The sequence below is a fragment of the Hemicordylus capensis genome, chromosome 3 (genome assembly GCF_027244095.1).
Source record: "Hemicordylus capensis ecotype Gifberg chromosome 3, rHemCap1.1.pri, whole genome shotgun sequence".
Taxonomy (NCBI): domain Eukaryota; kingdom Metazoa; phylum Chordata; class Lepidosauria; order Squamata; family Cordylidae; genus Hemicordylus; species Hemicordylus capensis.
In genome coordinates, this window is record NC_069659.1 from 49,522,583 (window position 1) to 49,549,167 (window position 26,585).

Here is a 26,585-nt window from a genome sequence, read left to right on the forward strand (position 1 = left end):
CTTCAGGTGTTCTGATAGATCAAGCCTCTGAGTTAAATTATGAGACAGAATTGCCTGAAAGGTCCTGTTATAAGATTTATTGTGGTTTGTGTAAACAATCGAAATGAATAGCAATCTTGATCTTGTCAGTTGGCCTAAATTATTATTTTATTTTATTTTATTTTATTTTATTTTATTTCTATACTCCCCTTCCAAAAATGGCTCAGGGTGCTTTACATTAAAGGAACCGAGGGACATGATTTGGCTCCTGAGTTGCCAGTTGCCTATTCCTACTTCAACCTTTCCCTTTCTCTCAGGTTTTCAGTGTGCATTTGTCCAGCCAGAAAGCAGAATGTTCGTTCTCAGTCAGTTGCAATATGGACAGCTGTGTGACAGCTGCAGGTGATTCAATCCATCTTCAATCCCAGCTTGATTCCATTGACAATCTGTGGCTGCTGGACAAAAGGGAAGGTTGCTTCCCCTTCCTGTCTCCCTGGGTTGGAACAAGGACCAGCCTGCAACCACCCAAGAAGTACTGTTACACTTGTTGAAGCTCAAGCAAATTTTTAAATTGTCTGAAGAAGGTTTGCTGAGCAGAGAGATGGGATTTTGAGAGCTGCTTCCCTAGCATGAAATTCTCCCCACTTCTGTTACAACATCTGTCAGGGTCTTGTGGGACAGAGGAAAATGACAGAGTTGAAACCTTTTGGGGTTTCGGGTTCTAGAGCAGGCAGAAGTAGTAGTTGGAGATGAGCTGGTGGTCAGATACTGTATCAAATAGATGAAGCAGGATGAGGTACAATACAGCAGAGGATGAATCTGTGTAGTTACTTGACTCAGACTGCGGAGCCAAGCCCAGGAGATTTGTGATAGAAGGCCAGTAGGGTCCCAGTTGTTTTCCCGGGTGACCTTTTTGTTTTTGTTTTGTTTTGTTGAGACTGGCTGACTGACTGCAGTGTTCCTTCCTGCCCTGATAAGGGGGTGCTGTGGAGCAGCAAGTTTCGGGCCAGCCAGTCCCTCTCTCTATAAGCTTGCTTGGTGGCATGGGGAATAAGGAGCCTGCTGTCAGATTCCCTCCCATATCTCCCATAATAAAACAACAGCATACTACTATTCAGTATCTGGCATATATGTGAGTACGATGCTTGGAAAATGCTTGGCTGCATAAGAAAACACAACTGGTAGACTAGTGTTTGCCTAGACTCCTTGTGTCTGTGTCTGTGTCACCTCTCAGCTTTATGTTTTAGGTATCAGGATTAGCCCCACATCTCCCCAAAACAGCAGCATTTTCCCACTGCAACTTCTATAGTCAACAAAAAGAGTAATTTCTACAAGCTTTCAAGCAGTGCTATTACTGCTTTGCAAAAACAAAAGTGATATAGGGTCACTTTAAGCCTAATGTGTGATAAGCATTCAGTGACTGAAGAGTTTATCTTGGCATGAATTTTTGTAGGCAACACAGAACATTTTGTCTTGTTGTTCCAGACTAACATGGATATTTTTTCTGGAGTCTGTGCCCAGAAACATTCTAATCATCAATAATTTCAAACTGAAGATTTCGTCTTCACACTTGTTCTGGCTTCATACTTAAAAATCTACTATATTATAGTCTATTCTCAGGTCTAGTTCAGCTACCACTGAAGATAAAGAGGTAGATATATATGAGACTTGGTCTGAAACACAATTTAGTTACAGAGTACTGGCTTCAGGTCCCAGAAGACCCATAGCTCTAATGCCGGGGGACTAAACTTGGCAGGTGGGGGGGATTAAAGGGGTTGTGGGGAGAGGAGGAGGAGATCCTCCTCTTACCTTGTGCCCCTTCAGATCAAGAGCTCCCCAAACAACCTTTGCAGGCTTTAAACTAGTTGTGGGGTGAGAAGAGGAAGTTGCCTGCAGCTCCTTAACTCCTTTCAGAGCCTGCAAGGGTCAGATTGGAAGCTGGGAGTTCACAATCTGACCCTTGCAGGCCTTAAAGCGGGGGATGGAATGCGGTGTTGAGGATTGGAGACTTCTGGCAGCTTCCAGTCCGACCCTTCCAAGCTTTAAAGGAATCATGGGGTGAGGAGAGGAGACTGCAAGAGCCCTTGCATGCTTTAAAGGAAGTGAAGAGTGGAGGCTGCTGGCAGATCCTTCCTCACCCACCACCCCTTTTAAAGCCTGCATTTTAAAGCCTGCCGATTGGGAGCGGAGAGTTCTGAATCCAACCCTTGCAGGTTTTGAAAGGTACATAGAGGGGGCTTGATCCAAACCTAGCAAGGCTCTGATATAGATGCGGTATGAGGAAGAAGGCTGCTCCTTCTCATCCCAAATATTTGAAATATCTTATTTGTTTGACCCTGGTTCGATAAGGACTACATAGACGCAAACAAAGCCCTTACATCCACTTACCTCTCCTACAGTGCTGACATTGGGGCAGACACCCTAGATGGACTCTTACATCTCAAGAAACAATATAAACACCTATTGATAAACAAGAAGAGAGAGGCCACGAGGGCCACTTGGTCACAACTCATCCAGGCAGCCAAGGATAAGGACTCGTCCACATTTTGGTGCATCACGGCCAATTCCTCCTACAAGAGCATGACCACAATATATTCCCACATCTCTCCAACAACCTGGGAATTGCACTTCCAGAGCCTATATGAGGATGCGATGGCAAACATAGGTCCCCCTCCAGAGGATATAAAAGACTTGCCTAGCTGGCCACTGGTCACTGCAGTGGAGGTTGAGTCCCTTGTCGCACAGTCTAAGGTGGAAAGGCCCCAGGAGAAAACCTCATCCCTACAGATCTTATAAAAAGTAACCTGGAGTGGTGGGCCCCAGTCCTGGCCTCGCTATTTACCTATATTGACTGCTAGGGCTGCATCCCCAAGGCCTGGGGGCAGGTGACCATCATCCCCATATTCAAAAAGGGCCAAAGGGATGACCCTGTCAATTATAGGCCCATTAGCCTGCTCAGCACCATCAGCAAGCTGTATGCCAGGCACATACATGGAAAATTCAAAGACTGGCTAGAGCAAGAAGAGATACTGGCAGATGAACAAGCGGGATTTAGGGAGGGCAGATCTACTACTGATCAGTGCCTGGTGCTTCAACATCTCATTGAAAGATACTCTTCTAACAAATCTATCTCCCTCTATGCTGCCTTCATAGACCTTAAGGCTGCATTTGACTCAATTTCCCGAGTCAAGCTTTGGCGAAAGCTTGAATCCTCCTCTATTGATTGATGCCTGCTGTATCTGATCCACACGTTTCACACAGAAACATCACTTAAGGTGAGATGTAGCCCCCAAGGATACCTTACGAATCCTATTTCAACCCAGAAGGGAGTTAAACAAGGATGTATCCTGGCCCCGCTATTGTTCAACTTCTATATCAATGCCATGGTGAGCTGCCTCAGCAACCCTGACTTCCATCCCCCCAGAAGACCCATCTCCATCCTACTCTATGCAGATGCTGCTGCTATCCTCTCGAGGACCCCTGTAGGTCTCAGAAGGGCACCAGCAACACTATCTCAGCATTGCAAGAGTGACCAATTTGAAATAAATTATCAAAAACCCAAGGTCATGGTCTTTCCTAGAAGACCGGAGATCCACCGTCGGACTATTGATGGGCACAGAATTGAGCAGGTTGCCTGCTTTACGTACTTGGGAGTGGTCCTTCATGCCTCTGACTCAAGAAGGGCCCACTGTGAACACATTGCCCTAGCAGCACAGAGGAGCTCCTCTGCCATCGTGAAGTTCCTACGTACTAGAGGCAGCCATTACGTATCTGCAGTGCTCAGACTATATGAAGCCAAGTTGTTGGCACAGTTACTATATGGCACCCACCCAGGATCTCCATCCAAACTTGCCATACTGGAATGTGTTCAATCTACATTCCTGAGAGGGACCTTACAAGTGCCTTGCTGTGTCTCCAATACCACTCTACGGCTGGAAACTGGCATGATAAAAGTGGAAGCAAAGGTTTGGATGACAGTTCTCAACCACTGGCTCAAACTAGCCCTTTGCCCATGGGTCCTGGCCCTGCTAACCTTGCAAGACAACTTTCAGTCCTCATGGAAACGAGTAGTCGCCAGCAAAGTGGCACAGCTGGGCTTCTCTCCGTCCATTTCGCTTACAATGGGCTGGGGCAAGGTAAAAATGGCCATCAAACAGAGGATTCACACACAATGCCAGGCTGATTTAAGTAAGGCGACAGGCTTTCTGGACCCAGACAGTCGTAGGTTTACTGTCTCCCCCTCTGCATATCTGGCACAATTGGAAGTAGCAAGCCACAGAAGGACATTCACCCTTGCCCTGTGTCATGCCCTTCCCTCTGCCGTTCTGCAAGGCAAATACAAGAAGATCCTATTCACGGAAAGGCTCTGTCCTTGTGACTCCGGCGAGGTGGAAACCATAGACCATGTGCTCCTGTTGTGTCCTTTTATAAAGATGGTCAGGACAGACTCATATCTCCCCTGCTTCTTAAATACCTCAGCGACTCTAGTCAAGTCTATACCAAGATGCTGCTCTCAGATGAAAATCAGTCCTTCACATACAAAGTTGCCAGGTTCTGTTGGGAAGCGTGCAAGATCCGCAGGGTCCTGACCACCAGTTAATATCTGGCAGCAGATGTTTGACCTTTGAGCATATGATTTGCTTGATTGTATAATAATTTTAATTTGCCTTTTACTTCACTGCTTCTATATTGCTTTTATGTAGCTTGTATATATTATTTTTACCATTTTTTACTTTCAGTTGCCCTACTTTTAAAGATAGCTATTCATTTACTCTATTAATCCTCCTACAGGTTTTAGGCTTGGCTGGTAGAATTTAGGGTCGTGGTTTTTGTGTGTGTGTTTTTCTGTTTTGTTTTTGGCCCAAATCCGAAACACCCACATTTTGTTCTTTGTTCAAAATCAGCCAATCCAAAACACCCCAATTTTGTTCTTTGTTCGAAATTACAAAATCTGAATCCAAAACATTTTGGATTTAAAAAAACAGCCCCAGGGCTGTACTAGTGGGTGGGGGTGGTAGTAGCCCAATGGGTGGAAGCTACCACCCAAATTTCAGAGGTATTGGGCAAAGGACTGATTGTTGGTGAATTTTTGAAGTTTAAGATTTTTCCCATAGGGAATAATGGAGGTTTCAGCAAAAATATAGCTTCACGTTGGGGGAAGGGGGGTGGCCCAAAGCAGAGTAGGGTGGGTGGTAGTGCCCAGAGGGGGCAAGGAAGCTGCCAGAATTATTTCAAAGGAATTGGGCAGAGGGCTGATTTTTAAGATTTTTAATGGAGTTTACGCGTCTAAGGTTCTTCCCCATAGGAAATGATGGAGGTTTCAGCAGCCCCATAACTGCACTTGGGGGGCACGGGGATGGCCTAGAGTGAGTGGTGGTGTAGAGCACATAGGGTGCCAACCACCCCCATGGGTTGCTAACCCATGGGGTACTGGGTTCTGTTGTTTCGAGGTGTTTTGAATGTAGATTATCTGGTAGCATGAGAGTGGATTCATAGTTTGTTGTTGAAAATCTCATATGCTACCAGAGAATCTACAGGCTGGGCACAGGCTGGCAACAAGGCAGGCATAGGCAATGTCATGGCATCTCTCAAGGGGGTGAAAAAAATTCTTCTGGAACAAAAAAGCAATGCAATAGATAAATCCATTCCCAGGCTGGCATGTAGTAGCCATAGCAGGCTGTGCTCAGGCTGGCAACAAGGCAGGCAAGCATAGGCAATGGCATGGCATCATCATGGCAACTTGAGGCATGCCATGCAATGCAAGCTACTTCTCTCTCTCTCTCTTCAATGAGGAAGAAAGGCAGAATGGTGAATGAGTAACTAAGTTGTTAAATGAATTGAAAACACCTCCTTGAACTTCCCCCACCCTTGCCCCTTCTTCAACCCTTCCCCTGGCCAGTGTGGGGTCAGTAAAGAGTGGCAAGAGACAAAAGAGCCAATGGGGAACAAGGAGGGAATCGTCAACAGGTCAGACCATGCTTTAGGTCACCGATCGGAAGGCTGGAAGGGTGGGAAATTCAAAGAGATGTCAAACACAAAATGGAGACTGACTCAGAGATCACTACAAAATGTCCAAAACAACAAAACATTTTGTAGCCGAAACAGGGATTTGTTTTGTGTACAAAACTTTCGGATTTGGAAAATGGGCATTTTGTTTTATCTACAAAACACCCAAAATGGCCCGTTTTGAGTACAAAATGTTTTGTACCTGAAACATTCCGCACATCCTAGTAGAATTTTACTTCACTAATTCCATACAGTTTTTAGAGTTGTTTTTTACTATTATAATCATCCTTAGCTTTTAGAGTTATATTTCATTTAGCATGTGTTTTATTATATTGCATCTATATCGTATCCTGTGCTGGTCTTTGACCATAATTATGATGATTGATTGATTGTTTAATTGATTTATATACCGCCTGACTCCAGAGGCTCCATGCAGTTCACAAAGACAAACAACACCAGCTATTAAAACAGGAATTTAAAAATCTAACATCTTCAGACATTACAGCAATATAAAAATCTAAACAGCAATTAAAAATTTTAAAACATTCAAAAATCACAGCAATTTAAAAAATCTAAACAGCAATTAAAAATTCAAAACTCAGAAATTACTAAAAGCCTAGCTAAAAACAAATGTGTCTTAAGGGCTCTTTTGAAGGCTGTAAAGACGTTAAACCACAAATGTCTATAGGGAACGCATTCCACAGCCTAGGAGCTACTACAGAGAAGGCCTTTTGCCTCCTTCCTCTGTTCCTCCACTCAAATGGAAATGGATATATCAAGACAAATGGATGGAAGCATTCAGAGTTAATCTTTGGAAAGAAGTTTGTGTTTATTGCTTTTGAACTCATGCATACTGAAATTCTATATTGCTCAATTGCAAAAAGAATCTGCGCTGCTGGCAGATTAACAACTCCTTTTGCTGGTCCAAGTTTGAGTCTACTTCATTAAGAGATTTAACTAAGGATTTGAAGAAAAATGATAGTAAACATCTATGTCCCTTATGGGAGCCCCAGAGACCCAGAGATTTCATTCTTGGGACTGAAATCTACTCCAACCATTCCAGACCATTCAGCACCTTTTTCCAAGTGCCACCATTCTGCTGGAGGAGCAGAAAGAACATTCCAGTTGTGAATGAAAATCTTCTTAGTTTTTTAGCAGAGTTAGAGAAAGCCCACCATCACCCCACCTTGGGACTCATCTGTTCTTCATCTTCTTTGTTGTCTTCTTCAAGAATGTGAGTTCTTTGGGGACTGGCTATGAGCTTTTAGAAAAATGCTGTAAGCCACTCCACTCCAAGCCTCTCAGATAGAGCAAAAATATCAAATAACCCTTCTGGTGACATTTGAGAGAAAATACTAGTAGTGGTGATAGAAAGGACAGGATATGTTCTCCAGTCTATATAGGGTTGTTGGGGTTTTTTTAAAGATTGAAATAATTTTATTCAGAATATTTTAGCTATTCAGATTTTTAAAGCAAATTCAGTTGAAGAAGCAATCATTTTCTTTTGATCTGAATTATTGACTTGATAATCTGAGTTGCTGCTAGCATAAGCAACTCATGGGATCATCTGATGTGCCTGATAAAATGCTCTTTGGAATTATTTGTGCAAGGGTTTTGCTCCTATTTAGCTCAGGGAAATTGCTGTTTTTAGGGCTGAGAAGGAATCCTCCCCACGTCCCCAGACTAGTAGTGTTGCTTTTGCAGTTTCTGTGTTGTATAGATTGGTTTGTGATGGATGGATGGCCCTGTTGCAGCAGGTGGTGGAGTTGCCTTGGTGCCATTACAATTCTGTTAACATAATATGCCTTTATACAGTGCTGGGAGGAGTCCCAGTACCATCCTCACCACTGATTTAGCATTACCTATCAGTGCTTCTGAGCCCCAAAATGGTTTTGGTCCCAGGTAACTCCATGGCATCTCTAGGTAGGGCTGGGAAACATTCCTGTCTTTAATATTGGATAGCTGCTTTCAGTCAGTGTAGACAATACTGAGCAAGATGGACCAATGGTCTGACTCAGTATAAGGCAAATTCCTATGTTCCTAATGGGAGTGACATTGCAACTGTGCTTATGCAGTGGAAGTAGCCAGGGAGCAGCCCCACATCTACAAGCAATGTGGGTGTGCTTAGAGTGGCTTTCAAGAGGCACACACACACACACACACACACACACACTCTTGGACCTTCACGTCTCTGTGTGGTTGGTATGTCAGCCCACATCTGTAACTACGGTCAAAGAATACTTGTGCAAGACTGGTGGGTATCAAAGGTTGGGCAACATCCTAAAGGGGGTAGGAGTAGCTTTGAATAGAATCAGGGCAAACCTGTGCAGTATGGTAGTTTAGCTGCTTAGGTGCAAGTTATTGTTTTCTCTGCAGCAAATATAGTACCAGGTGGGCTAGTCACAATCCCAAGTATATTTGTTTGGAACAATGTTATACTGAACTCATTATGATTTAGTCCTAAACTTCTTTACTTGAAAGTAATCATTATGCCACTTTAACCATTACATTTTCCCTACAAGAGTGCTGCCAGCCATAGCTTCCCAGGGAGTATACACACATGGAAAAATGGACAGATCTTTACAATTTATGATCTGTGCTACCTGCCCCCCACCCTTCTTTCTATGACTGTTTTTCAGATCACCTTTTGGCCACCATTGCAAGCTCAAGACTTCTTAACAAATGGCAGCTCGCAATATCTTTTAAAAGCAGAGAGATAATGTTGAGCTGGATGCACTTCTTAGCTCTCCAAAGAGAAATTGTTTAAATAATGTAGATTTGTAGGGGAATGGGGGTTGCCTGAAGCCTGCTTATTAGTTAATAATCTCCTCCTACCTCCCAGCACTAATCTTGTAAAGAACCTGATTTAATAAATCCCAGAAATTATTAAATAAACTAAGTATTTTATATTACTTGTCCTCTTTGAATCCAAATTGCAATACAACAGAATTACATTTTATAAATAACACCTTTCGTACTAGCACCACAGGGCATGGTACAAAAGAATCTAAATAGAACATGAATGCTGTAATCAAATGCAGACCCCAGGAAAGCAGATTGAAAAGGCATGTCGCTGGTTAGAGGAACAGACAGGGTAAGTATAGAGGGTCACAGCAGAGAAGTTGGTTTCTAATACAAGGGCACAATAGAAGGAAAATTGTTTGCTTGCCTATTCCAAAACATGACTGATGCCTCTTGTGTAAATGACCCCATTTTTTAAAAAATGGGGGAGGGAGTCTATAGATGTAGTACCCCTTGTATTTCCTTTGCTTAGCTTTCAATTGTCATGGTAGATGGCCTCTTTTGTATTTTATTTATTTCAATGATATGCTGCTTTTCTTCTGTGAAACTCAAGACAATGCACATGTGCACATGCACACACTGTTTGTACCTATCCTGCTTAGCCTCAGCATGTCCCTTCAGACCACTGATCATGGACATTTTTTTATCATGGATGTTGATCCTGCTGTGAATGTTTTTTATTTTAACCATGAAAGTTGCCATTGGGGAGCAAAGGTTTATGAGTATCTTTCTCTGTTTTGTGCATTTATCACACCTGTTTGAAGTGTTCCCCACTCTGATTATTTACTTATTACACCAATCATTAAATCTCAAGGCAGTTTACAAGACAAATGATGCTGCTTTGTTGCTTTAAAAAAAATTGAAATAGCTTTTTCACCGCATGATCCCAACCAATCAAGTTTCAGATAGTGGACATAACATGTGACTATGCCACATAGTTAGACTGACTACATGAAGACATCATTCAGGACAAAGAAAACCATCCTATGGCCCTCACCCTGGATCATTGGGAGCAAAGAAGAAGCTACACAGAACTAGTTGGAACAGAACGTGGATGGAAATGCACATTCAGATACCTGTCTAAGGCTGCATGTCCATCTGCATTCTCCCTCGAATGAGCAATAAGGGATGAAAGTACCACAGTTGCCTCAGCAACGGGAACACATTCCTTTGTCCTTCCTCATTTCCTTTACCTACTTCCTTGCAAACAGTTTCACACCTATTCATGAAGAGCAAAAAGAAATAAAGAAAATCCCTGCAAAAGGGGACACATTTCACTGCAAGCAAAAATATTTTCAGAATGCAGCCTTCTCGTGTCCTGGTTTCATCGCATCACAGTAAATTATAATAGCTTATTGTATTGATGATAATAATAGAGATCTCTTTAATGGTTTTATATATTTACAAAGACCTACTTCTTAAGTCTGGAAGGTGAATGTATGAAGTGAGTTAGACCATTGGTCCATCTAGTTCAATATCGCCTGTTCCAGGAATACTTAAACATATTACACTCACAAAGCCTGCTTCACCTGATCCACAAGAGTTACCCATCAGCCCCCCACATCATTTATATAATATATTATCATTGGTAAAAATTAGAGGGGGAAATAAGTATTCAGGATAGTTTTCAAAAACTTTATTCTGGCTCACCAGGAAGCAAATTAAATTCAGTGAAGCAAACAAGTTGCATAAAAAAGCTCTGAGCCCATTTCATATGCATTGTTGGGAACGGCTGGGAACAGTAGAGCCTTTTATGCTCTAGTGTCTCTTGTCAACAATGTCAATAGTGTCAACAGTGAAGGTATAATTAAAATTCAAGAAAAGTAAAGATGCACCATATTTGATGTTTCTGGGAAGCTAACTTTAATTATATATATAATTTTTTGCAGACCACTGAACCTATCCCATGGACTCCAGGCTAAGAATCTCTGGTCTGTTCTGATTAGCAGAGGCTCTCCAAGGTCTCATATAAATAATTCCCAGCCATGCTACCCAAGATCCTTTGAGATGCCATGGGTCAGGGATGATCTGCATTCAAAGCATATGCTCTATCAGAGAGCTGTGACCTCATTATATAGCATGTGTAAACCACTTCCCCCTCATACCTGGTTCTATTTCAGTAGATGATACTAATAAAAGAAAGCTTACTGTCAAAGCCTTCATGTTGCATATTTTGTAAAGCTAAGTTTAAAAATAGTAGACAGGGCAGGTCTAAATTTCTACTGTTCTTTGGAAAACATGTATCTAGGAAACCTTAACCATTTAGTTCTACCCACTAATGCAACAATGTCAAAATGCAGCCTGCCAGCTATTGTTGGCCTACAACTCCCATCATCTCCAGTCACAGTGGACAGTAGCCAAGGACAAGAGTGTAGGGAAGCCTCCGCTGGCCCCGGTTGAGCTCGCTGGTGGCAGGCCCCACCCCACCCCTGCCACGTCCCCTGCGTCTGACATCAGACACAGGGGGGCGTGGTGCACTCGCAAACTGAGCTGCACACCTGGTTTCAAGCATATTCTGCCCAGTGCCGCGTATGCAATGAGGTTGGGAGAGGCTCTCCTTGCTTTAAAAGGCAGGGAGCCATGTTCCCAGCCAGCCAGCAGCTTCCCAGCCTGGCTGGGAACACAGCTTCCTACTTTTTGCCCTTGCTGCGCAAACATGGCGCTGGGCAGCATGTGCTTGAAAACAGGGTGTGCAGCTCCATTTGCAAGCATGCCAAGCCCCCTGTGTCTGATGTCAAGATGCAGGGGAAATGGCTGGAGCACAAGCCACAGCCCCCGAGCGTGGCAGCCCAAGTTCTTTTAACCCGTTCGTGCAATGGTAGCTCCATCCCTGGCCAAGGATGATGGGCAGAAAGGCCAGTAGCCAGGGATGATGGGAAGCCAGCATCTGCAGGAGGGCCACAGTTTGACACACCTGCACTAATGACTTTGTTCTCGTTCCTATGGAAGATTGCTGTACCCACCACCACCACTTGTGGCAATATTAGTTGTCAATCAGTTATGGAATGAAGAAAGAGTGCTTACCATCACAAACATGTAGATCTGAATATCAATGTGGATATAACTGGATTATGAGTTAGCTCAGTGCTTGAGGTTCGTGATACGGTCTTTCACTAAAAATCCACCATGAACAGAAATGTGGATGGTAGTTATCAGAGATAAGTCCTTGGAATTTTAAATGAAAAGCAGGGTTAGGGGTATACATTTAGAAAATGAATATTTCTTTTGGACCAGATTACAGCCTGCTCAATGCAAAATGTCTCCCACATGGTGGCTGCACATTAGTGTGCAGAAGTGTGCCAAATTTATTATTTGTTTTTATTTGTTGCATTTGCACCCCACCTCTTAACCCCAACATTTTATGAAGCAGTTCAGACTGATAACGTGCGTGCTTCAAGCACTAGCAAACAAACAGTACTAGCTCCCACGTTAGTCCCGCATCATGGGGACTAGTGCTGCATGTGGGCTGGTGTTTGGAGCATGCATGTAGTCAGGATGCAGTTTGGAGCCCTACACTAGTCAGGATGCCAGTCAGTGCAAGGGTGTTCCACAGCCAAGGTGCTGCAGCCAAAAGGGCCCTGTTCCTTGTTTTACTCTGTATCTCACTTTACCCTTTGCTCCTGAAAAAGATTTTAAAGGCTGGATTGGCTATTGCCACATGGCTACCTCCCTGGCACTGTAAACCAGCAACAGGAATATTTTGCAGTGATACGAAGATTAACTATGGTGGCAGTGGCTGTTCTGCATAGTAATCTGATGCAAAAGAACAGCTTGCAGCATGCCATTTCAAGCAGGCTCCACATGCTGACCATTTTGTGTGAAGTGAACATATGTGGATCTTTTTACCTTGCACTTATTAAGGTGCCTTCTCTGGAAAGGGTGAATTATAGGCAACTAACTGAAGAGATCTCAGGTAGCAGAATTTGCACAGCAGCTTAAGACATAAGTACAGTCAGTGCATCTCATATATTTAAATGACAAACAATTGTCAGTTCTTTAATAGAACAGATCCGTCAGGTATAGTAAACATTTATGAAAATGAATTATGCTGCAGGTGAATATTAAACTATTAACAGTAGTTTCCAAAAAGGTGTACATTTTACAAAGGGCAGAATTTTCCACCTAGTTATTTGTATGCTTGCAGTCGCCATTGTCTGTGACTATTAATGTATAATTGTGAGCCCCTGGTGGTGCAGTGGTAAAACTGCCGCCCTGTAACTAGAAGGTTACAAGTTCGATCCTGACCAGGAGCTCAAGGTTGACTCAGCCTTCCATCCTTCCGAGGTCGGTAAAATGAGTACCCAGAATGTTGGGGGCAATATGTTAAATCATTGTAAACCGCTTAGAGAGCTCTGGCTATAGAGCGGTATATAAATGTAAGTGCTATTGCTATTGCTAATCATATTAAGAAGGGAAATACAGTAGGTCTCATTTTGTAAATGAGGAACTGGAGGACAATATTAAACTCTGTTTGGAAAACTTTCATTCTGGGATAATTGTGATCCTTTTTATACCAATGGAACTTCCTTCAGGAGATGTGGCGGTAGTTCAGTATGCAGAAGATTGCAGGTTCAATCTCTGTTATCTCCAGGAAGGGCTGGGGAGAGACCTTTCTGAAACTCTGGAGAACTGCTGATGGTCATCTAGCTCTCCACAAGCTAGATGAATCAATAGTCTGACTTGGTATAATGCAGCTTCATATATTCAGCCTAAGAAGCCAGAGGCGCTCTTACCCCTGAACTTTTGGGCTGATGTCTAGAGCCTACACAACTCCTGCCCCCCCCCCCCATCCTCTTTAGTCTATCCCAGGTGGTGTGGTCGCTGTGCCATGTTACTGGCCCATGCTGTGGGCACACATTACCTGTGCTTTAGAGTTGGGGGAATGGTGAAAGAAATATGTGGGGTGGGAATATGTTAAGTTGCATGTTAATTCATATTTGCATAAATATATCTGTTTTATATTCTTACATTCTTGTGAGTTCAGTTACTGTTGGTGCCCTCAAAAAACTACATGTTGACAATACTGTATGTATCACTCTGTGTGTGCATGTAGAGGGATGATGCTTAACTTATAGGGGAGCAAGCTAAACATCAAAGGCCTTTAGGTCCAGGCTTCGAAAGGTGCACCCCTGTAAGTATCTTCAGGATGGCAAACCAAAAAATTTATTTGAGGACCCTGGAAAACTGCAGAGAAGAGAACGAGTCTCCAGTAATTGAAATCATTTTTGCATTGGCTATAAAACAGTTGAGAAATATTGAATAAGCATTTGAAAAAGCATAATGTATTTCTGAGTAAGAGTACTCCAAAATACTATAACCTGAAACGGAAGAATGAAAAGTATTTTCACCATATATACAGGGGGCTCTGTATAGTAAAATATTATTTCGGTAGTCCCACATTAACACATATAACTTGCATACATTTTAAAAAACTGTCCCTAAAAGGAGTCTCTCTGGACACATCACAAGAACATACAGGACCAGTGTTGTGCTGTCTCTGTGGCTGACTGATTACTTTTGCTTAATTAGGTATGAACGAACTGGTCTAATGTTGAAGAACAAATCCCCAGAACCAGTGTGCAAACAATGTCAGTGAGGGGGGAAATATAGAGGCTTCTGAAGCAGCCTGCTGTTTTAAAGGTAGATAAAATATTTAGCGGCACCAGCAGGAGAAAATGAAATATGAGATCTTGCATCCCAAGTTATTTGTGACCTGTTAAAAGACAAGCTGCAAAGAACCTTTACCAAATTAAAACTTTGAAGATGAGCACAAATGGGAAATGTCACAACACTGGAGGAACATGATTGCCCTCCTGTCTCTTATTGTTTTGTGAATTGGAGCTGTGGCCACAGCAAGGGAAGTGATAGCAGAAATTTCATGATTCCATTTTTCTTTTATTATACTGAAACCTAGAAGAGGAGCTACAAGATCTGCCTATTGGGTCAGGTATCTCCCCTTTAGTTGTCTTCTTGGGTTGCTCTTTAGGTTTTCTTAAGGGAAATTTAATTTTAATTCCTTTCTGTTCCCTGTGTGTACAAGAACAGTGACTGACATCCTGACTAACGCTGCATGCATGCTTCAGACAACACCAAACATACTATGCAATTGCCCACACTAATCCCCGTGGTTCCAAAGGACAGTGCTCTTGTGCAAGAGCCCAACCATTTCACAATTCTCTCCATACTCCAGAAGCACTCTGTTACAGCGGAAACATGTCCCCAACCCTCAGAGGATGTGCTTCTGCTATAAGAGAGCACTTCCGGAGCACGGGGAGAGCTCCAAAATAGCTGCTCTTGCTATCATAGCTGATCCCCACTGATATCTGGAAATGCAGATTATGTGCATAGGGTCACATTTTCCACTATTATGCTGGTTCCACAGTAAGTTGACAATGCCCTCCGTTGGGCCTGCTTGTCTGAAAATATCAGAAGCAAGTGTTTGACTTCTTTTTTCAGACTGAGGTAATCAGAGCAGTAGTGGGGGAAAGACATTTCATGCTTTCTGTGATTTTAACCTAACTACCTTAAGAACAAACAGGGTGCAAGTGAACATAATCTGTTAATAAAAAGTATGGGTAGTTAGGCACTGAAGCCTGAAGAAGGGTTGTGAAAAACTCAAAACTGCTTACATTTTTTAAAAGCCTGGATGACCCAATAATTGCTGGTATCTCACTACTTGGTGTTCTTCTTTCTGTTTATACAAGCACTGTGGTAGTAAATAATAAGAATGTCAATGCTGTTAATTTAATTTTTTAGTATTTATGTGTTTTATACACAAAACACCAAATTATAGTATATTTATACCTATACAGTTCTATTATTACAGGCATTATAGATTCAAAATCCACTTATCCTAATGTGAACTTTCATTAGATAAAGTTGGCTCTGAGTTCTGAGGCTATTTCAAAATTGAATTGCTGACTCCTCAGGTGCTAATTCATTGTTCTGTTCATTGCTGTTTGAAGAACTTATCTTCATGAATCTTCATCTGTTTATATTTCAGGAAAGTAAAAATAGACATTTGCTTACAATGTATATGAATCATCCTCTAAAATCACAAAAGTAATGACCTCAATTCAACTCAAACTAGTCATAATTAAGCCCTGTTGAAATCAGTGGGACTGAAGTTGGTCACAACTCACTTGTTCCATTGGTTTCTGTGGAATGGGTTGTTACTAACTTTAGCTAATTGAGGAATGTTGTGTGGTATAAAATAAAGGGTGAAAAATAAGTCTTCACTGAGTGAAGACTTAATTCACCTGAGTTGCTTATAGCAAAGCTTGATACAGCGATGTATAAATTAACACCAGCTAAATAAAGGAGGAAGGTTTTCCATCTCACCACACAGTGACCATCATCCAGACTAACCAAGTGCTGCTACAGATATTGCAGATGCTATGAGAGAAGAGTGATTTTCATCAATCTCCACTTCCCCCTGAAGCCTTCTGTCCTAAAATATGTCCCTGGTGATTGTGCTTCATTAGTCTGGATGTTGGCCAGTGATTTTGCACTCTGAACAAACTTTGATTTGAGCATCTTTGACCTTCAATTTGTTTTCTGACAAAAGTTTGAGCAGTGTTAATGGTATACCTTTTTGTTAATTAATGCATTTGAATCAGTTTAAAACATGATGATGATTATACTAAGTTAACAATGGCAATTCCAGTCAGAGAGATTTCCGTTTAAAGCACACAATGACCAAGGAAAGTGGCAGGGGAGTAAAAGCAAAACATTAAGAGCAGTGTTCTTAGTCAACAACATCTGGGAATCCCTGTTAGAGGGAACACTGATTCAGAGTCTTATTTTTCTAGGCCCCGGACAATGGCTGCTAGATCCCAGGTCCGGCCAGGATTTTGTCTTCCCCATGGTGTGAGGCAGGTCTGGGACCATCTCTCTTCCCAACAAATACATAGCAAAACAGTTTATTCTTTTCTTTAAAAATTGAGTTTGACCAAGTGTGCAGAATGTTTGTGGGCTGTCCAAAGATACCTGTACCCCCAAACTATTTATATTCACAAATACAATTAATTATATTAAATTGTGAATTATATTCGCAAATACAGTTAAGAATGCTGCAGTACAGGGTAGGATAAAATAATAACTTTGAGAAGATTAGCTCTTATTGACCTTGGTCAGACAAGAATTCTCCATTTACATCTAAAGAGTTTGGATAGCAGTCTGGTGGCCTACCCTTAGGTCAGGACGGTCATTACAATGGACAGTCTGGAAGAAAGGATTTGGACTCACATTACAAATAAATAACTACTTAGTGTATATCATATATAAGCCAGATGGTCACATCTAGAATTAATCAATTAGTCTGGTGTGATCGATTGGAGTAAGATTTTCCATTACTGTATGTCACCATATATTTTGTTTCCAGTGCCACTGTGTTTATGCTATATTCTAAGAAGTTTTATAATTTTCAACAATTGTTTTTAAGGTCAATAATCTCAAGCCAGAATATGCTTTGCGAAGATAATTTCTGCAATTGAGCAAAACTGAAACTCCCTGAGTTTTGCTTGTTTTGTTACTCACACTTTGATCAGACCTTTCCTCTCTCTTTTGGTGCAACTGAACCCATAAAGGATTTTTCTGGCAGCTGGTCAACTGGCCAGTGGTTTGGCAGTTTCACACAGGTCTTTCAGGCAGTCTGTAACAGTTCAGCCTGTACCAACTGACAAGTTGCTCAGTCTGGTGACAACCATTATGTAAGACCACATGTTGGTCTTTCAGGTCCTGAAAGGTCCTGATCCTGCTGGACTTGAATCCTGTAATACAGGTTTTTGAAATCTCCTGCTATCTACAAAGGTGGCAGCAGAGATCAGACCAACAATTGCCTCTGTCTGCAAACTGCCTTGGTGAAACACAGAGTAAGGTACCTGTGCCCCATTAGCAGAGTTCCCAGCTTGAGACCGCCAGAGCTTTTTAGCATCTGGCCCTGTGTTCTCCAGATGAATGTCTGCGCTTTCTGCTTTCTCTGTATACCCTGTCATGTGTTCTGGAACCACCTGCATAGCTCTGCTAAGCTTTTTTCTGAAACCTGTTAAACTGTTACCCCAGTCACATAATCTGAAACTTCGATATCCAGGCTATATAGTCTTGGATAGTGCTCAAACTATCCTGAAGAATGACTGAACAACTGGTACATTAAGACTTGTGCTAAACTATGGAGTAGTTTTATATGTACAGCAATCACCAAATGAACCACTTTGTAGCCTGTGATATGGCATAGGAACATGGGAATCCCATGTTCCTTTTCCTTATCACAGGCTACAAAGTAAAGTACAGACTGACTCCATGATAGGAGTCAGACCATTGGTCCATCTAGCGCCATCTAGGTCCATCTTGCAAGTAGATGCTCTACCACTGAGCTAAAATTCCTAAGAGCCAGTTCTGTTAGTGTCAGTGGTTTGGAGAAGAATTAATATTTTTTTCCTAGGCTATCAGTGCCTCTGTATATAATTGATTTATTCTCTTCTCGTTCCCCTGCCTTGAAATCCACAACTTCTGAATTGGCAGAACCTGTTTCTGTTTCACAAAATCACTACCAATGAAGCTCAAATATATCTATCCATTGATTAAGTGGTGATTAGTGCTGAAAAAATGTAGTTGGTAGGCTACTATTCTGGGACAGCGACATCTGTTGAATTCAGTTTGTTTTTCTACTGGGAAACTGCATGAACGTCCCAACAATTTTTGTTCTCTCTCTCTCTCTCTCTCAATTTCAGAGAAGCAGTTCCAAGATCCATGGCTGCTTCTCTGATGTTGTGTAAAATGCTCCATCAAGAGGCAATAATGTACATTCCTCTGGCAGGACGAGATGGATTTTGTTTTGTTTTTCTTTCTGTTTATTTATAAGACATTTCCTCTTAGTTAGTGGAAGTTTGATCATTAAGAGGCTCCAGTGATTTTCCTTCCCACTTCTCTCTCCTCCCTAAGTTCTCTGCCTCGGCACTCCCTGTGGATCCTTGTGAACTCAAAAAGCTGAGGCAGGCATAGCAGCCAAGCCTTGTCACTCTCGAGAGGGAGAGAGGCTCCTTCGTCATCACTTGGAACAGGAACTACAACCCTGGTGAGTGCTGAGGATTTAGAAGTTGTTATATGGAGGATGCTGTTGGTGCTTCTGAGGCAAAGCAGGACATTTTGTTGTTGTTGTTTTCTTATCACACTTAGGGGAGGAAGATGTTAGCAGTTTCGATGAGAAAGCTTTATTGTATATTCATTGTTAGTGAAAGACCAATCAATAGTGTTTAGGTTGATTTCAGCTTGCAATGGTGGGGTTTCCTGCTGTCACCAGTGGGTGTCAGCCTTGGCAGTAGCTAACAAGGTGCTTGTAGGAGACGAGAGTGTGCTGCTAGAGGGGGTCGGGAAGGGGGGAAATGTTAATCTTTCACTTGGATTCTTTGTCTGGCAACTTTTCATGCCTGTGTTTCTGAGCATTTACATTATGCTCTGAATACCTGATTGCCCAGCCAAGCAGAAAAGAAACTCTCCAGTGAATGCATAGTAAAAGAAAATGCTTCTATAAAAGCAACCTCTGGGAATAGGAAAAAGTAATTCATTTATAGATTGGAGGTCCATGTTTTTTGCATTGGAGGATTTTTTTTAACTCTCCCCTTCTGTTCTTTTTCCTTGTGAGATGATATGAATAATTCACACAAGATAAATATACTTAGAGAAAACCTTGTATGCATATGTTTGATGGGTATATATATCCCTTTCCTATGGAAGGACTAGAGGAAGTTATTTTAAAAGGCAAAATGGCCAGACAGGGGAACACCCTTTGCCCCCCACTGCTCCTCCAATCACATTCACAACCTCTCACTGATGCTTTTTTAAAAAATTGAGGGACTGTTACACATCTGTTATGTAACATCTAATTTGGCCTTTGAAGGCATTAAAAAGTTAAAACCCATGAATAATTAAGACAATTAAGTTAGATATACCCTTTTAAAAAGGGAAATCTATGAAGTGATTCCATTAAAACCAGATTTATTCAGAACTGAAACCCTGTTGCCAAATAATACATTCACATACGATTGTGCAAATGTGGAACAGGGGTTAAAAAATTCACATTAATTTTTGGCGAGAAGAATAATCCAGCTCTAAACTTTAAAGTTTAATTCTTTAGTTAGCAGAATGGCAACACCATTATTTAAAAGAAAAAAACCCCAAACCAATGAGAGGAATTATGTTAATTCTAAACACATATCCTGTATTGTTTGTTTTGAAATGGAACAGCTCTTCTACAACTTTAAAAGATTTTTGAAAAAAATATTTTTATTGTGTTTGTGAGACACCTTTAGCATTTGAAGAAGGAAAATTATGTATATGTTAAATAAGACCAATGAAAGAGAGGTGATTGTCAAGAGGAAAGGCCATAGATCAGTGGTAAAATAGCTATCTATCTATCTATCTATCTATCTATCTATCTATCTATCATATTTTTATACCACCTGATATGTACATCTCTAGGCAGTGTACAAAATTTAAAGCAGAGTAAAAACAGTTAAAGTTCCACAAAATACAGTAAAAACGATCTGATAAAATAAAAACAATTTAAAGTTGAATTTCAGTTAAAAGCCTACGAAAACAGGTGCATCTTGAGTGTCTGTCTAAAAGCAAGCAAAGAAGGAGATGCTCTCATATTCCAAAGCCCTGGGGCAGCCACAGAGAAGGCTCGTTCCCGAGTCACCATCTAATGAGTCGGCAGCAACCTTAATGAGATCTCTGCAGAAGGTCATTGAAGGCAACAGGGTTCATGACAAAGAAGGTGCTCTTTTAAAACCCTGGACCCAAGCTGTTAAGCCTTGTGGAACTCCATACTTTAATTCTCGCTTTGCAGAGCAATAGTCTCCAAGTGACACCATCTGGAATCTACCAGAGGTAGGAAACACTGTAAAACAGTGCCACCCAATCCCACCCTCCTCAGGTGATCCAGAAGGACACAATGGCTAATGGTACTGAAAGCCTCCAAAAGATCCAAGAGGATCAGCAGAGTCACACTCCCTCTGTCAATAGCCAATTAGAGATCATCCATCAGGCTGACCAAGGCAGTGTCAACCCCATAGCCCACTCAAAAGCCAGCTTGAAATGGGTCTAGATAAACTATATCATCCAAAACTTCCTGGAGCTGAGAGAATACCACCCGCTCAATCACCTTGCCCAACCACGGAAGATTAGAAACAGGTCTGTAATTAGCTAACTCAAGAGGAACTCCATGCATGTAGAACAAATAAGTTCTAATTATTTAGAACAAATAAGAACAAATAAGATAATATTTGTTAAATAAGATAAAATAACAAATAATTATTAGAACAAATAAGTTTTAATAATAGCCTCCTTAAGACAAGGAGGCATCCTGCCCTCTCTCAGAGAAGCAATTATATTTTTCAGACCCTCTCTGATAATATGATTAACAGATGAGATAAACCAGGTTGGGCAAGGGTCAAGAGAACAGGTTATAGGATGCACAGTCTGAAGCAGTTTGTCCATGTCTTCAGGAGTCACAAACTGAAAGTGATCCAATCTAATAGTATAAGAGGAGTTGCTGGACACCTCCACAGTAGACTCTCCAGTAACTGTGGACAGAGGCGCTCTTCTCAGGGCCGAAGTCCAGGGCCTCCACACCCCCTGGGGGCTCCCAAATCCTTTTGAGTCTGTCCCGGCTGGTGTGGTTGCTGCACTGTGCCGGGTGGCCTTGCCTGACATCTGCTTTAGAAACAGAGGGGGCAGTGTGGAAATAAATAATTAGGATGGGAATATTTTAAATTGCATGTTAAAATGTTTCTGCTGATGCATGTTTGCATAAATATACCTGGTTTATATTCTTGCATTCTTGTGAGTTCAGTTGCTGTTTGTGCCCTCAAGAACCCACATGTTTAAAATACTGTATGTGTCACAGTAGGTGGGTGTAGGGGGATGATGCAAAATTTGCAGTGTGGGTGGGTGGGGGTCTCAAAAGTCCTTTAGGTCCAGGCTCCAAAATTACCTAGGTGCACCTCTGACTGTGGAATTGAGCTCGGCCCAAATATGAGAGATTTTATCCTCAAAAACATTGTTGAAGACGTCACAGCAAGTGACTGATGGTTCCAAGTTCAAATTCAAGGGGAAGGGGTACATACTAACTCCCTCATGACCGTAGACTACTCAGCTAGATTGAATTTGCAGAAGCAATGCAGACAGAAAAGAACCAGTTCTTTGTCGCCCACACTGAGCATAGATCTTCAAATGTGCACACATTTGCTCAGATTCACACCAAGTTCTCCTCCACTTGCACTCTAGTTCTCTACCCTGCCGCTTCAGCTCCCATAGTGCTTCCAAATACCACAAGGCTGACTCTGAAGCTGGTTGGAGAGGATGCTTAGGCGCGATTGTCTTTACTGCTCTGGTGAGTTCATTATTCCAAATTTTTACCAGAGCATCAACAGAATCACTTGCAGAGCCAACTCTAGACCCTTCCAAGTCTTCTTGGAATCCTATTGGATCCAATAACCTCCTTGAGCAGACCAACCCAATAGGTCCTTCACTCCTGAAGAGGTGGCTTGTGGTTACAAGTCCTACCTTAACCAGATGGTGATCCATCCATGACAATGGGGAGATTACAGGAGTCCCCACCCACAGGGCACCAGAGCAAAAGATCAAATTAAGAGTGTGACCAGGATCCTGTGTCGGTCCAGAAACCAGTTGGGATAGGCCCATAGCCGTCATGGCCGCTATGAACTCCTGAGCTGCTCCTGACAACCTTGTCAAGAAATAACATTGCAGTCCCCCAACCAACAACAACCTGGACCATTCCAATGCCAACTCCACTACCAGGTCCGTCTACTCAGTTACTCCATTAGGCAGCAGGGTGATTGGTACACCAACAGAAGTCCCAGTTTATCCTTGGTCCCTAGACTTAGATACACATATTCAATTTAGGCCAATCCCCTGACAAGGATCCTGGTAAGGCAGATGTGGTTCTAAGAATATAGACCACAGCCACCCCACTTCCCCACCCACATCCTCTTACCTGCTCCAACATACATACTTGCTTGCATAAAATTCCATATTAAATCCTTGATATGTCTGGTTAAAAGGACTACATGTTACAGGGCTGCAGGAAATTTCATACTGAGAATATCAAGAGTTACTACATATTAGATAGACTACTGTCTGACTCTAAACATAAGGGAAGTCCTTATATCTTAAAGCTGTGTTTTTGAAAGAAACACTTCCATAGGCACTGTTCCACATCATGCTGACATTCTTGAAAAGTGCATTCTAGGAAAATACAGAGCCACACAAATTTAAAAACATAATTATCAAATATAGACAATATATAATTAATCTGATCATATATAAAATAATACTTTTACTATGTAGTTCTTAAATATATGCCTCCCAGTAGTTGAATACAAAGTGTTTATAAATGTTACCTCTTTCTGACCTGGGTTATGCTCTGTTGTGCTACAGAATATAGAAAGTTAATTGGAATAGTATATAAACATTTTCTTGATGTGAAGTTTTCCAAACTGGATATTCCAAATTGTATGGTTTTTTTTAAAAGGCTGTGGGTGTGGCAAGAGAGGCTCTGAGACATTTCAAGGGATTCTCCTCTGGCATACAGAGACATATTAGATAATGGAAGTGATATATGTTTCCTAGTTAATAACATACCTGGGTTTTTAAAATGTGAATAGGTAGGGAGTGTTTTGGATTTTCATAATGATTTATATATTTTTTGCCTTCAGTATTACACTATTTGTGGGAGCAAACAGATGTGATATTTTAAGTGTGATAGAAGTGATTTGAATACCCTGAAAATTAAACCATTTAATGTATTTGTGCCACTTTTTTGCCCTATGAAGGGTCCCTAAGGCAGCTTCCAACAGTGAAATTAATAAATAAATAAGCCACTAAATATTTTGGGATGCAGTTAATGTGTGTTCATGCCATTTCCACCACACTTAAAATGCAACATTTGTCTTCCCTTAAGTTATTTCTGAGCATAGGAACTATTGATGCTGAATTTGCACTATTATGCACATAAGCCATTGTTGTGATATTTTGTTCAATCATCTCAGCACTACTGTTTATTTGTGTATTTATGTAGCGAATTAGCCCAGATACATTCACTTAAAATTTAGTTCTTCGTTTCTTTTAGTTTCTTTAGTTCTTCGGGGCACACTGGTAATACAGGCCTCCAATTACACACACTTCGCATCTTGCTATAGATTATATAAGCTATAATAATTTCAATAGTGTTTCACAATTTGAGTCCAACATTGCTCAAGATTGTTGGAATAGATCCTAATTATTAGTTCAAATAATTAGGTAATCATGACTAGGCAGGACCAATGGGGGGACAGGAAAGTGATTGTAATATTTACAAAAACTGCTAATTGTTAATGCAAAATCATTTAGGGCAAATGTTTCAATGTTTTAAGAGGGCTGGGGCATAGCAACTTTGGAGTGGACCCTGGGACAAAAAGTGGAGGTCGACCACTTCTTTTTCAGAGAGGTGTAAGGGGGAGAGCAAAGAGCAGGCTGTCACATAGCCAGTGGGCCTCCCTCCCTCAAAGACCCAAGGACATTCCCCCCAGTTCAATTATAGCTGTGCTCCTGAATTGTATTGTATTGTATTGTATTGTATTTCACCTCTCCTGTTCTTGTGAGAAAATAGTGTTGCCGTAGAGAGTTCGGAATACAACATGTTAAATTATAGAACTTTCATATATGGGTCTGTATCTGAACTGGCCAAACCTGCCTTCATTCCCCTGCGATAAGGCTGGATGTAGCTGCCATTTACAGCTTTGTTTCTCCCCAAAACTGAATGGACAAACTGAGACTTTGTCCTGCCCCTATGTCCTATATCATGGAACCATTCCTGCATCAGGTTATGCATCAATCTGAAAGTGAAATTTCATATAAATATATAGTATTTTGTGAAGTGGACATCACTCTGGAGCTAGCAGAAGCTGTGTCTCCTTGAACCAATCTGTGTCAGGGCTAGGGACTAGGGACTTTTATAGAGGATATGTGATTGTTTTGGGACCCAAACAACTTTTTTTGTGTAGCGTCCGAACTTTTGGAGAGCACCTGGAACATTTTGTTGGGTCAGAACACTTTGCTCTCATGAGTAGCTTCTCTTCCTCTGTCTCCTTCTCCTTCCTACTGACCATCCATCTAATACGGATACTAGGGCAGGGGGGAGGTTTGCTTCATTGGCAGATTGTAGAGCCACATGATTCAGGAGCACAGATAGGTGGACCCGACAGGTGCAGCTTGCTTCTTTCATGTGTGGTGGCGGTGAGAAGTTACCTGACTAATTTTACTTAATTAGCAGCTGCCCCTGCTAACAGAGTTTTTAAAATATAGAATCACATTTTAAAGTGGCGAATCTCTTCTATTTATTATGGGGAGAACAGCTGGCCTTTGTTCAGTGACTGATACTGGTATTACTTTGTGTTTCTTTTTCGCTTGTGAGCCCTTTGGGGACAGAAGAGCATCATATTATTTATCTTTCTCTGAAAACCACTGTGAAACCTTCTGCTGAAAAGCAGTCTATAAATGTGTGTAGTTGTAGAGAACAGCAAGCAAGTGGGAGACTGTGCACGCACCACTGTGCCAGCATGCAAAGAGGCTGTCCCGGTAGCTAGCTGGCTGCCCTGCCTCAAGCCAACAGGTGAAGTTGCTGGCCTGGCTGGGGAGAGCAGGCTGAGTGACCCATCGGGGAGGAAGACAGAGGACTTGGTGTGTGGTAAACCTAACCAAGAGATGACTTTACAGTTGAGAAGCAGGGGCCTTGAGAACTCAGCATCGAGACAGCAGACTGAGCAGACATACAGCTCACCTGGTCATCAGCTTCACAGTGGTGAGCTGTATTTATTCTCAAATTATACAATTTTAATCAAAATATGCATATATAATACCAATAAACATATGTAAATCTTATGCAAAGTGGATACTTTTTTTGTAAAAAGCGTCTTCTAGTTCCACTTCATTGGTGATGGGTATTGACTTTTTTCACCATCTGGACCTGGCAACCATAGTCAAGACTCAGCTAGGTTGAGGACAGGGGCATAGCAAGGTTGGAGTGGCTGTGGGGACAATAGTGAAGATGCCCCCGTGTCTTTGCTGCAAAAGAAGTGCAAGGGCCTGATGAAAAACAAAACATCTTCAGCACACCCTTTCTCTGGCTCCTATGCAGATAATATAACATGCACTTCCCATGCAGCGGATTCTCTCTCTCTCTCTCTCTCTCTCTCTCTCTCTCTCTCTCTCACACACACACACACACACACACACACACACACATATGTGCATTCCCCTGACTCAGGAATATCGGTATTAACATATATATCTACTACCTACCTACCTCCTGGAAATGGGTTGTCTTTTTTTGGAAGCTGAGATCAGGGGTGTAACTATAATAGGGCAAGGGGAGACAGTTGTCTGAGGGCCCACTGCCTTGGAGGGGCCTCCAGAGGGAGGTCACATGACTGACTCCCCCAGCCACGCACCCACCGAGGCTTCCTTCAGTTGTATTCATCCTCCGAAACTGATGTGAGCGTTAAGACCTGGAGCTACCAGAACAGCATGTCTTTCTCTAGATTTCTTTACTTCATGAGCTGAGCTTCGGTGATGGGGGCGTGGGGCGTGGCATTTTAAAATCTTGTCTTTGGGCCCACTCCAACCTTGCTATGCCCCTGGCTGAGATGCATCCTCTGATCAGGAGCCAACAGCCCAGTCTGTGGGCCCCCTTCCCTCAGGAACCCAGGGACAGATCCCTCCTGTTTGTTCAATTATAG

The 26,585-nt window shown here is 41.9% G+C and overlaps 1 protein-coding gene and 1 long non-coding RNA gene across 22 annotated transcripts in view; one reads left to right on the forward strand and one right to left on the reverse strand.

Annotated features, from left to right (window-relative positions):
* ZBTB20 (zinc finger and BTB domain containing 20) overlaps positions 1–26,585 on the forward strand; it is an 852,388-nt gene that overhangs the window by 493,660 nt on the left and 332,143 nt on the right. For 2 of the 17 annotated variants that reach the window (XM_053309290.1, XM_053309296.1), the window contains one exon: positions 18,730–18,862. The exons of the other annotated variants lie outside the window; for them this stretch is intronic. The gene's annotated coding sequence lies outside the window, so the exon portion shown is untranslated. The remainder of the gene's footprint in view (positions 1–18,729; positions 18,863–26,585) is intronic. 17 annotated transcript variants of the gene reach the window in all.
* LOC128350718 (uncharacterized) overlaps positions 1–26,585 on the reverse strand; it is a 203,416-nt gene that overhangs the window by 122,779 nt on the left and 54,052 nt on the right. For 2 of the 5 annotated variants that reach the window (XR_008319424.1, XR_008319421.1), the window contains 2 exons: positions 16,915–17,010; positions 15,539–15,775 (listed from right to left, as the gene is read on the reverse strand). The exons of 1 other annotated variant lie outside the window; for it this stretch is intronic. This is a non-coding gene — a long non-coding RNA (uncharacterized LOC128350718). Of the gene's footprint in view, positions 1–9,863; positions 10,007–11,811; positions 11,953–15,416; positions 15,494–15,538; positions 15,776–16,914; positions 17,011–26,585 lie in introns of those variants that run through there. 2 more of the 5 variants (XR_008319420.1, XR_008319422.1) reach the window with 2 other exon arrangements.